This window comes from Podarcis pityusensis (assembly GCF_964106645.2).
Source record: "Podarcis pityusensis genome assembly, chromosome: 5".
NCBI lineage: Eukaryota > Metazoa > Chordata > Lepidosauria > Squamata > Lacertidae > Podarcis > Podarcis pityusensis.
In genome coordinates, this window is record NC_138032.1 from 8749344 (window position 1) to 8762924 (window position 13581).

Consider the following 13581-nt stretch of genomic DNA (forward strand, 5'->3'; position numbering starts at 1 on the left):
GCACGCAGGGCTTATCCAGACACAGTGGTGTAGGAAGGGGGGGTGCAGGGGGTGCGGGTTGGCCCGGGTGTCATCACTGGGGGGGTGTGTGACAAAAAATAACTCCCGCACCCACCGCACGCCCCTTCCCTCACCACTGCAGGAGCACTCTCCCCTTGAGTGATTTCCAGAAACCAGAAGCCATTGCTGTCTCCAACTTTGCAGGCAGAGCACAGCCTTTATGGCTAGTAGCCTTTGACAGCCCTCTCCTCCAGGAATCTGCCTAAACTGCCGCCTCCTCTCTGTCTCCCTCGCCTGCTCGCTTTCGCATAGTAAGTCTCCGTGGAGGAAAGCCGCTTCCCTCTGCAGGAATCGGGAGAGTCCTGGCATGGCCAGCCGCGCAGAGAGCGAGGCTCCCCCCTGGAGGCCAGGAGGGGCAGCAGGGATCTTCCTGCCAGCTGTCAGCTGCCTGGAAGGTTTCCAAGGCTTGACTGGGTTGAAATGGGCTGAGGCTGCTTGGGACAGTTTTCCGTGAGGGCTGCCTTTCTGGTATTGTAGGGGACGGGTGGGAGTGAGTTAATACTTTTTGCTGGGTCTGGGTTGCTCTGGGTTTTATGACTGCATGGTGGGAGCCGCCTTTGGAGGCTTGTTGCCCTAAAAAGTAGCTTTTGAATAAATAATAATAATAATAATAATAATAATAATAATAATAATAATTTATTATTTATACCCCGCCCATCTGGCTGGGCTTCCCCAGCCACTCTGGCTTCCAACAAAATATTAAAATACAGTAATGCAACAAACATTAAAAGCTTCCCTAAACAGGGCTGCCTTCAGATGTCTTCTAAAAGTCTGGTAGTTGTTGTTCTCTTTGACATCTGGTGGGAGGGTGTTCCACAGGGCAGGTGCCACTACCGAGAAGGCCCTCTGCCTGGTTCCCTGTAACTTGGCTTCTTGCAGTGAATCTCTGCAATAAGCCAGAAACCCAAAATCTGGCCCCATTTCTTCCACTCTCAATAAGTGATCTGCATTCCTCTCACCACCGTCAGCATACGTCCAGCCACAGTTTGGCCGCTAGCTCCTATGGCAGGGTCAAGAGCAATGAGGCGAGGGCTTGGGGAATTGAGGGGGAAGAGTTTGGAGACCCACACTTAGGCGAGCATGAAGGCAGAGGCGTAGCTAGGTGAGGCAGGGGGCACTGGGTGTCACACCGCGGGGCCTGCAGCGTGCCTGAGCCACGCGTCTCTCCTGAGGGGAAGGCGGTGGCAGACTGCCTGCAAGCTCCGAGCTGCTTTTTTGAGCAGCGTGGAGCTTGAGTCTCCCCACTGCCTCAGCCACCCTACAGCTGAGAGGGAGGCTGCGGAGAGGCTCCAGGAAGCACACCCTGCCTTGGCTCGCCCTGCCCCCATGGGCGGCTCGCTCCACTCCTGGCTGCAGGGCGCGTGCGCCTCCCGCGCACCTGAGCAACTAGTTACGTCACTGTCCAGACGTCCCCATGTGCTGCTTCTTTCTCCTAGCGCTCAATTGGAGCAAACAGCAAGTAGAAAACTGCTTGAACTGTGCTTTCTAAGCAAAGGAAAAACAGAATTGTAGACAAGCCCTCGGTGGAGAATTCAGCTCCTTTGGGGCAGGAGGACGATTCAGAAATACAACAAACAAACAAAACAAAACAGACCTCCATACATTTAAAGCACGTTCCTGCAATAATGTGACTGGAAGTAGGCCTAATTTCAATAGAATCTCAAATATGGTTGCATAGGTTCCACTTTTGTTTGAAAGTGATGCATATGCCTGTGAGACTGGCTCCCCTCACATTGACCGATTCTTTTTTCTCCAAGTGGGGTGGGGAAAACCATCTAAATACCAAATTATTAAATTTGGGTTTCTCCAGCAGCGATATCCCACCCCAAGGATACGATAAAGCAAAAATGAACATTGCACAGAGAATCAGAGATATCGAATTACAAAACCACTTAGCCCAAGCTGATTCATATCCCATGCACAGGACAAACAGATTGGCGCCAGCAATTCCCAAATATTGGACAAATTTGACTATCCACAAATTTAGAAAGGCATTTTTACGCAAGCCGAATTTAATGTCATGCCATCTGCTCCATTGGATGGGAGATACAGAAAAATTCCTCACAGTGAGCGGAGCTGTCCATGTCAGAGCAGTCAAACAGAAACAGTGGGCCGTGTTCTCTTTCATTGTAGATTTCATTCAGATTCCAGAGCCTCCCTCATAACTCCTCTGGTACGAAAAGTGCCAGTGAGGATGGAAGAATACTATTTAAAATACCTCTTGTCTGATTGGAATTCATATGTTACTAGAAATGTAGCAAGATTTTGTGCAATAGCCATAAGTCAAAGAAAGCAAAAGATTAAACAGCTACATAAATCGTCACGAACTGCTACAGTTCTTAGCTAAATCTCTTGATCTTTTAAACTTGTATGGTGTTTTATTCCTCTGATTATGTATTTTAAAGGTAAAGATAAAGGACCCCTAACAGTTAAGTCCAGTCACGAATGACTCTGGGGTTGCAGCACTCATCTCGCTTTACTGGCCGAGGGAGCCGGCGTTTGTCCGCAGACAGATTTTCCAGGTCATGTGGCCACCAGGACTAAGCCACTTCTGGCAAACCAGAGCAGCACACAGAAACGCCGTTTACCTTCCCGCCGGAGTGGTACCTATTTATCTACTTGCACTTTGACGTACTTTCGAACTGCTAGGTTGGCAGGAGCTGGGACCGAGCAACGGGAGCTCACACCGTCGTGGGGATTTGAACCGCCAACCTTCCGATCGGCAAGCCCTAGGGTCAGTTGTTTAGACCACAGTGCCACCCATGTCCCATGTATGTATTTTAAATACACTTAATTAGTATACTGGTTGTTAAACCCCAGATTGATGGTATTTATTGTTTATGTAGAGAATTATGCAGACATTCTGGTTTAAATATGTTGGCTGTTTGCTGTAAAAAACATTGATTGACTGATTGGTAAAGCACACACACACAGAGAGAGAGAGAGAGAGAGAGAGAGAGAGAGAGAATGAGAGAGAGGAATCCTTCGAACTGTATTTTACCCCTTACAAATGTACAATGCCCAGCACCTTTAGCAAAATACAGCTCCCGGGGGGGGGGGGGAATTGGGAGAGTGCTTTAAACTTATGGTGTGTAAGCAGCCAGAGATGGAGAATTGGAAAAAGCAAAATGGTACACCGCCACCTCTGTGACTCTGTAGCTTCCCAGCACTTCCCATCAAGTGCTGGCCTTGCCAGTTATTGACAAAGCATCAAATTCCTGACCTGCAAGCCGTTTTATGAAATGGAAACCCGACAAAAGGTCCCGCAGCAGCAAAATTGCCTTCTGTAAACAAGGGGAGATGGAGATGCCATCTGAAGCCTAAGCTCTGCTTCAGAACTTCAGAGCAAGTTAACAGCGTTTGGATCTTTAAAAGAGCTTGGAGGAAATAGGAGGAGGGACTGTTGCTCCGTTGGGGGGAGAAATATCCTTTGGCAAAAAAAGAGAGAGGAAATATCCAGCATCAAAAAAGAGGGCACAGATCTGCATAACATTTGCATGTGCCAATTTATATGTCTTGATGCACATTTAGAGTTGCTGAAATTTAAACAGAAATACATCTCTCCATAACGGGGGAAGCCTGTAACCAGGTGACCTGAGTGCATCTGCTCAGTGTGCTACCCAGGTGCTTCCATTTGATTGACAACTTCAAGCCCCTCCCCCATGCCACCCTGCTCTCCCTTCTTCTGGTTCTCTAAACTGTACTTGAACCAGAAAGCCCATCAAATAAGAGGCTGTCCTCTGGAATGCAGGGCATGACTTTATTTTGACATTGCTGGGTTGGCTCAGTAGATAGAGCATAAGACGCTTAATCTCAGGGACGTGAGTTCGAGACCCACATCACCCAAAATATTCTTTCATGGCAGGGGTTGGACTAGATGACCCTCATGGTCCTTTCCAACTCTACAAGTCTGTGGTTTATACACCAACCCATAACAGAAGGTTCTTTGGACAAGCTGCAATAAATAAGTAAAATAAGTTCCTTAAAAACCCACTGAAATACAAAGGAAAACATAAAAAAAGAAAAAGATGGGGATCACATAAATATGATAAAATAGAACTCACTGCCTCCCCCTAAAAAAAAAAAAAAACATATTTAAGAATTAAAAGCCTAAACTACCTCAATTAAAAGGCCTGGAGAACAACAAGGTCTCTGCTTGTGCTGAAAAGATCTTGTTCACTGGACCTTACCTTTATTTCTATTTAGCAAGATTTACATACCAGTTACTTTTTTAAAAGTCTCTAAGCAGTTTACATAAAATGGTACAAAATATTCATTTAAAAAGCAGCAACAAAAGCAGACTTTGGGCTTGCTTCTCAACTGACTTATGCTTTGCTCCTGACTACTGCCTTGTGCCTCAGCTCCTGATTTGAATAGCCAAGTCCTCAAAGTGGGCATACAAGATTACTTAACACCAAATTAGTTACCCTTTTAATTTGCAGAGCCCATCACCCTCACAGTCAGGGTGATGAAAAGCTGCATTTTCCCACCCTTTCAACTGAAGTACAAATGGGCTTGTTCATTGCTCCAAATTAATTAATCCTAGAAGAAGGTAAGAAACACACGCAGAGAGAGATGTTGCTATTCTATGAGTTGCAAGGCCATCGTTTCAACTGCTATTAAGCAGGCTATTCTGATTGCTTAAGTGTCAACTCCTGCTACAAAATGCATTTCGGTGCTTCTGAACACCCTGCAAGAAGCTGCCTTATAAAAGCCCCCTGCAAAATACCAATTTAAAAACATTCCAAACAGATTCTTTCCTGCAAGAGGTCACGGGTTAAAGACATGAACAAAACAACTCCCCCAAACATTCCCTGCCTCCCCCAAAATTGACTCCCTGGCCGACCCCAAGAAAACTTTGCTGTCAAAGACAATTCCAGCCTAGAAAAAGCAAAATCGCTTGGGCATTGCAGAAAATCGAGACAGTGAGCTGACAAGGCCATTCAAGGATGAGGAATAGAGGGCATCTTTTTGGCTCACACAGCCCAATGAGGACAATTTTTCACACACACACACACACACACACACACACACACACTCACTCCCCTTTTCAAGTTGCTATTCAAGAACTATTCAAGGGACACAGACTGGCTGCATTAAATGCTTTGCTGAATGTCGGAGACAGCGCTCAGCCTTTCAAGGATTATAGGGTCTTCCTTCGCAAAGGAATGGGAACATCTGCCACAGTAAACAGGCTGGGGGCGGGGACTTGGTTTGAAAGAATAATTGCAAACTAGAAAACGGCAAAAGAAAAGAAATCTGGTTCAGCAAAGCTTGAGTTGTTGAGCATCTGATTTAATAATTAAAAGTGTGCCTCTGAGTATAAGCAGGGTAGTTCCTTTCACCCTGTTGCAAAGGCCTCCAACACATCTGAGATTAAGGGAAAGGGCTGGCTTCCAAAAAAGCTTGAGATCTTGGTTTTGATTAGTCAAGGGCAATAAACAGACAAGAGCTTGCCAGGAGAGATTAGCATAGCTAACTTCACCTATCCTAACAGAATAGAGGAACATAAGAAGCTGTCTTACACCAAGTACAGTCATACCTTGGTTTTTGAACAGCTTAGTTCCCAAACATTTTGGCTCCCGGACATCGCAAACTCGGAAGTGTCTGTTCCGGTTTGTGAACTGTTTTTGGAAGCCGAACATCCGACGGGGCTTCCACGGCTTGGCTGCAGGAGCTTCCATTTGTTCTCAGTCGAAATATCACCACCAAACTCAGCAAGAGGGTTCCTGAGGTGGGGGCGGCAATCTTTGTTGATTTTTTGGATGCCGGGAGCCATTTTGAATCATGATGGCAGCCCAAATGCGACTTTGGCATGGCCTTGCCCATTTTTTGGCCCAGGTCCAGCCACCTCTCCAGATATTAGCTTGGTACAAGGGTTTCCAATGGGCGGGGGGGGGGCAGTGGTCTGCATCAATGTTTGGATGCCAGGTGCCATTTTGAATCATGATGGCAGACAGAAATGCCACATTGACATGACGTCGCCTGGGTTTTTTTGGCGTACGGAAGGCAGTTTGCTATGCTCCTGAGTTCTGCCCCCTTCCCATAAATCCGCTCCACTTCCCAGTGGGGAGAAGTTACGGTGGACCGCGTGGCCACCCACTCCCCACCGGGAGCGGGGGACTTTGTCCCCCATTGCCCGGGGGATCCTGTGCACGTCAGAGGATCTGCTGGCTGGGGGACGTGGCCGGGTCCGTTTAAACAGAGGAGTGAGCCCAGAGGGCTTCCTCTTTGGCTCGCTTCCTCAATCACCCGCCCTCCTTCCCTATTTTGAAAGGTCTAGGCACTGGCCTTGCTATGGACCTCGGTTGGTCGCCGTTGAGGGGCTTGGTAGGAATTTTTCCACTTGGCAAATTGGCACTGGCAACTTGGTTTTCGCCTACCTTGTAGCAATCGTCACAACTTTGTTAGGGTTGCGGCTAGGCATTGTTTGACCTTGTGTGGGGGAGGGGAGGTGTGGACATCACCTGCCCCTCCAAGCTTAAGGGTATTCCGTTAAAGGAATCCAGGGGTGGTGATCTTGTCCAAAGCCCGGGTTGGGAGCTAGGGCCATGACACGAACCCGACGGGAACACCAGGGGGAGCTCGAGTTGGTCTGCATCGACAGAGCGCCCCCTACTGGTGGTTTGTCCTTACCGGACTTCCTGTGCATTGGGCAGGAGTCAGATATAGTTGGATCCAATCAATGCGTAAGCCAATACCACTCACATTCTGTAATTCAATAAAGTTGTGGCCAAATTTGCCTAATAACATTAACCTAATATCTGTGTCCTTGTGTGAGTTATTTCCCAACGAGGGGGTGACTGCGGGGTCTTGACATGCAATCTTCCTCTACAGTGTACAGCCATGGGGAGAGGATCAGGCAACACTCTCTGCTAACTTGAGGAAGCCGCAACGCTAGAAGCCAGGAAAACACCCTGTGTGAATGGGGCATGTCCCTCATCCAGGACTTGCCCCAGAAGTCTCTAGAATTCACAGGGATCCCATGGCAGGCATAGTGATGTGGAAAGAGATGCCTGGAATTTTAAAGTTTGAAGGAAAAGAACTGCTTTCTTATTTCTCTCGCCAGCACATCACTGCCAGGAAGCGGTAGATGCAGAGCTAAGCTAGTGTCAAAAACATTGCAAAAGTGACAAAAAGAGAGAACTGCAGTGTGCAGGTGGAGGGGAGGTCAGGGATAAGCGGCTCTGGAGATTTCAGCAACAGCCAAAAAAAACAACAAACCACTGTAAGCTTCTGTCTGTGTTTGTGGAGATGACTCGCATTTTTCTGTACAGGATTTTCATCAAAATACGACAGGCATAAATACACAGAATGCCACCTGAAGAGATATAGGATTGCATATGACGTTTTCGCCCTCCCCACAGCGTTCTGGCCTCATTCTGCTTGCAAAATTTCACTGCTTTCTCCAACTGCAGTGGAAAGTATTTGGGGAGGCAGCACATCAAAATGTTTCGTGGTGCAAACGATGGCTGTAAATATGCCTCAGTAGATGGGACTTTGATTCTGACCCGGCAGGGCTCTTCTTGTGGTTGCATGTTCCCCCTTGACCCAAATCAGGTGGCGTAAAGGGTGACTCTGAGTATTGGCAGACAAGAACAAATTCTCCCCAAGTCCTGCGCAAGTCCGAGCTTTTGCCCAGTGAAGTCAACCCAGGTATATTTAGCAGTCCTTTCTCGTTCTCCTCGCTGCCGGCCAGACATGCTGTACTTGAATAGCTTTCAAGTTTCAGTTGCCCTCTGACCAGCCGGGCTTCTGCAACAGCGGTGCCAACAAGACAGATCCCACAGCAGCAAAGAGCTTCTGGAAATTTTCAGAAAAGTGGCTCATTCCTTAATTGCGGTGTTTCGTCGGCAAAGCTGCCCAACTTGTTTGCTCAAAATTCTTTGCAGCCCTGTGCAGCTGAACTAAAAAAGAATCTGTTGGTCATCAGTTCCTTTTCTCTAACATGCCATTTCCCTTTTTTAGACAGCAGCGAGGTCGTAGATTTTGTTTCTCTCTCAACTCCTCGCCGCTGCTGCTGCCTCGGAGTTTTCATTGTGCCCTCATCTTATGTGGCTTCCCCAGGGGAAGAAATCCAGGCTGAGATGATTTTTTCCCCTTTCCAAAGCAGCGCTATGGCAACAGCACTTCTGAGGCAGAATTTCCCTCCTCTGTTCATGTTTATGCGCTGCCATTAGCATGCAAAGGAATTGCTTGCTTGCACGCTGTAATATTAAAAAGACACGGTTCCAGTGTGCCTTTCTACTGCAAATAGTTTCCACAAAACTGCAAAATTTGCTTATTCTTTTTTTTCTTCTCTCAGGATGCTCGCCTTATTCTTCCCTAGGAAAACTAACATTTATTTTAGATTATATAAAATAAACGCAGTTGTTAAAGCTGTAACACTTGTTGGCATCCATCTATCTCGAGACAAACGGAGTGCGCCTCTGGGGGTGAAGTCATCTTGGGGCGAAAGCCTGAGCAGCGTGTATGGAGGTCCTGGGCTACCCAGACTACAAGACCCCACTCTGGGCCTCAATGATGTGGTCTGAACGAAAGCAGAGCAATACATTTGGCACCAGCTTGGCTGCAAGAGTTGCCAGAAGGAGGCGTACAAGGCGCCATCCAACTGTCTTAGGGACTCCACTCCAAATTTGTGTAGTGGAGAGTTTTCCTTCTCCTAGATGGGTTACGTTCTCAGGTTAAAGCCTCTGAGAACTGGATAGAGATGGGTGTGTATCAGGCACCCTGAACCAGTTTTGGAGTTTTTGGTCCAGATCACAATGCCTTTCCTAAACAAGGGGGATAAAATATGGTCACCATTTTGTGGACTATATGAAAAGCATTTGTGATACGCAAATAACGTTTGTGGGTTTACAGGAAGCTATGTGAAGAAATATTATTAGAAACACTGTAAAAAGGGGAACAAGGGAATAGGTTTGTTTAAAACAAAAGGCAATGTTAAATTCAGAATTGCAGATAGAAGATTAGAAAACGGAAGATTTGCGGATGAGCTGAAGGAAGTCAAAATTACGTATCTGTGATAATATTGAAAATGTATGTTTAAATCTTGTATTAGAAATTGAATAAAAATAGTTTAAAAAAAATATGGTCACCATTTGAGCATGTGTAGTAGGCCAGACCCTTGTGTATTAAGCTGTGTGCTAGACCATGCTAATCCTCTGGAATGAGAATGTGTTAAGTGATAATTAAGCCAGGCTGGCCTCCTATGTGAGGTGATAGCCTGGGGACTGGCCATTAAAAGGTAAAGGGACCCCTGGACCATTAGGTCCAGTCGTGACTGACTCTGGGGTTGCGGCGCTCATCTCGTTTTATTGGCCGAGGGAGCCGGCGTTTGTCCGCAGACAGCTTCCGGGTCATGTGGCCAGCATGACTAAGCCACTTCTGGCGAACCAGAGCAGCGCACGGAAACGCCGTTTACCTTCCCACTGGAGCAGTACCTATTTATCTACTTGCACTTTGATGTGCTTTCAAACTGCTAGGTTGGCAGGAGCAGGGACTGAGCAACAGGAGCTCACCCCATCACGGGGATTTGAACCGCCGACCTTCTGATCGGCAAGCCCTAGGCTCTGTGGTTTAACCCACAGCGCCACCTGCATCCCGGGGCCTGGCCATTAGGAGGACACAAAAACCAGAGGGAACTCTGTGTGAGACAGCAAAATAAGTGGGGTCTTTCACTCCACCGATAAAGCGGTATGAGCTAGAAGCTTGGAGCAGGAGTTATGTGGCGGGAAAGCAGAAAGGCAGGAGGCATGGCATGATGGCTGATGTTTGCTTGGATCCTAAGTTGCACCTGTGGAGGAAGCAATACCTTCTTGGGGTGTAATGCTGGGAACCCCTCCACTGTAGGCTAGGGTTGCATTTGGAACTCTTGTTGGAGGAAAGACACAGCAGTGAAGTGGGCATTTTGGAATGAGGAACTAGAAACTGGTAACCTGTATAAGATCAATTTCTGAGCATGTAGGTTTTAGGTATTATTCAGAGAGCACAATAACAGCCTTAGGCATGCAATGGAGCCTCTTCCTTTCCTCCCAAATGAATAGCCATTCTCTCAAGCCACATTGCAAGCTGTTATTGAAACTCTGAGAATTTTTCTAAGCAACTAAGAACGCAGGATAAATAATCCTCCTTGTGAGTGTGAAGAAACCATTCCCGTTACGTTCTGGCTTTCACCAAGTGTTGTATGTGAAATGAAATACAGTGCACTGTAAATGAAATGTTAATGCAACACAATTTCAGAAGTTTATCAGCAGCTATCACCTGCTTCAGCTCCCTTAGGCTATCTCTGTGCAGCCTGAAGGGCAAACTCTGCACTCAAACATGTGTACATTTTCTCCCATTGACCACTGTGCATCACTTTCCCATTCAAGATGTAAGTCGGTAGAGTATGGGACTCTCAATCTCAGGGTTGTGGGTTCAAGCCCCACATTGAGCAAAAGATTCCTGCATTGCAAGGGGTTGGAATAGATGACCCTCGTGGTCCCTTCCAATTCTACAGTTTTGCGATTCTATGATCTCTATATGCTGGGCATGGAAAGACTCTACCAAAATGTTGGAAAAAGCTCTTCTCCTCTAGAATGGAAGGCCATCTTCCTAACAGATTTTATGAGGGCAGATAAACCTAAGATTTTTTTTTTTCATGTTTCTCTTTGTGAGATCCTATCTGAAATTTCTCCTGCTAGCTTGCCACAGAATTATTTGGGTGACTGACATGCTTCTTTGAGATGGTTCCACACCCCAACTCAAGGACTAGGCTAGTTTTTTAAAAAAGTCCTCCTGCAGTCCAAACAGTCCAAATTGTACTTGACAATTGTATACCTGACAAAAAATAAATTAACATATTGAGCCCCGGATTTTGGTGGTACAATGACCAATTGGCCCCTTGGCCCACATAAATCCCTGGACTTAACTTAAGTGTTTTTCTTTCAAACCTATTTCCCCTTGTACTATTTTGCTTGGACAGCTTCAGCTATTTGGAGTTGTTTGCTCAGCTGACAGCCTGAGGAGATGCTTCTACTCTTTCTGATCATAGCACCACAGTTGGCAGACTGAAGCTGTTCTTTTACAGACAGCTACTGAAATTGCAGCATTAGCATGTGGCTATTGTAGCCACTGACCTGAAGCTAACATACTGCTTCAGGTTTACTCCAGGTTCATTTATTTTTGAGGCAGCAAGCTTTCCTGAATAACTATGTTGCTTCAAAAATGGGTAAAATCTGGCCTAAATAGTATGCAGTCTCTATGTGAACAGTAATGGTGGTGAGCTTGCCAGTTAAATCCAGCTGTAAAGACTAGGAAGGGCCCAAAGTGTGGTGGAATGCATGCAGAATGAGCCAGGTTTGTTGCCTTAGTACCTCTAGCTGAGCATCACAGGGTGAGGAAACAAGGCTGGGAATAAGCTCTGCCTGAGGCTCTGGAGAACTGCTGGCAGTCAAAGTAGACAATCTGATCAATGATCTGGTATGGCCTAGTATAAAGTAGCTTCTAGCAAGCAACACACCCATCAGCTTTAAAGCTGCAATCTTATACTAATGAACAATCTAATTTTGCATACTAAGTTGCCATTGTCTGCAATGGTGTTCCTTAAACTGCTTTACACGGCCGCACCATTTAGGCCAGTATTGCCTTGCTTTACTTTCGCTGGCAGTGGCTACAAATCTTTCCCAGCGCTATCATTTTGAATTATGAGAGCATGTGCTCGATGCTGCTTTAAACAAGTTTTCAAAGTGCTCTACTGAGCCCTGCAAGATAGGCAACCTGAATAATCCCCTACGGCAGACAGGAGAGTTGAGGCAGGTAGAGCAAGAACAGCGTTGCCAAAGGAGCTTGCGCTCCAAGCGAGATATGAATCAGGACCTTCCAGGTTCCAACTGTCATTTACTTATTTAATAATAATAATAATAATAATAATAATAATAATTTATTATTTATACCCAGCCCATCTGGCTGAGTTTCCCAAGCCACTCTGGGAGGCTTCCAATCAAGTGTTAAAAACAATACAGCATTAAATATTAAAAACTTCCCTAAACAGGGCTGCCTTCAGATGTCTTTTAAAGATAAGATAGCTTCACATCTGAAGGGAGGGCATTCCACAGGGCGGGCGCCACTACCGAGAAGGCCCTCTGTCTGGTTCCCTGTAACCTCACCTCTCGCAGTGAGGGAACCGCCAGAAGGCCATAGGTGCTGGACCTCAGTGTCCGGGCTGAACGATGGGGGTGGAGACGCTCCTTCAGCGATACAGGACTGAGGCCGTTTAGGGCTTTAAAGGTCAACACCAACACTTTGAATTGTGCTCGGAAATGTACTGGGAGCCAATGCAGATCTCTCAGGACCGGTGTTATGTGGTCCTGGCGGCCACTCCCAGTCACCAGTCTAGCTGCCGCATTCTGGATTAATTGTAGTTTCCGGGTCATCTTCAAAGGTAGCCCCACGTAGAGCGCATTGCAGTAGTCCAAGCGGAAGATAACTAGAGCATGCACCACTCTGGCGAGACAGTCTGCAGGCAGAACTCATTGGGTGACCTTGGACCAGACACAATCTCTTATCCTAACCCACCTCACAGGGGTGTTGTGGGGGGTGAAATGGAGAGAACCATGCACACCACCTTGAGCTTCTGTGAAGATAAGGGTGGTATATAAACGCGAAGACGACTGGTGGAAACTGGGCCAGGTGGTGTTCAATGGATTCTGGGTGCCCGGGAAGTATAAGAAAGAGGAACAAAAAAGGAAATCGGGTTATAGATAGATAGATACAAGTAAGTAAGAGATGGAGTGGCCGGGAGAGGGGCAGAACTGGAGTGAAGAAGGGGGAAGAGAGGAGAAATAAGGTACATGAAGCAGCCACTTTTGCTGAAGCAAGCCAGATCTTGAGTCCGGTCTCTGCCTGGACGGGAGACCTCCTTGTAGCACACCTTCAGCTCCATGGAGGAAGACATATATATCTGAAACAAGCCTGATCTTGATATATATATATATATATATATATATATATATATCTTGTTTCAGGTGCCTTATTTCTCCTCTCTTCCCCCTTCTCGACTCCAATTCTGCCCCTCTCCGGGTCACTCCATTTCTTACTTCCCCTCATGGATGCCCTCAGCCCGTCCGTCTTGCACCCATTTTACAGTCTCCCCTTTCACGCTTCTTCCTCACACCCATTTCCCCGGCGCCCTTTTCCTCGTATTCCTCATTTATCGCCCAACGCCCCCTGGTTTCCCCTCCCCCACCCCCTTCTTTACCCTACAACTAACCTCCCCTCCCCCATTCTCTCCCCCGTCCTGAAGCAGCAGCAGCAGCCACTAATTCTCCCCTCTCGCCCTTCCTTCATTGCTCCTCCCCACTACGATTTCAACCCAGCCGCCTTCCCCTCCGGGGCAGGGGCGAACTCGAAAACCCCGTTTACAAGACTCGGGGTGGCGGGAGGAGGGGGAGGGGGGAAAAGCGGAACGCAGACGGTCCCCTCAACTGCTGCAATATCCCTCCGCGACTCACAGCATAAAGTAGTTCCAGACAAGGTCTC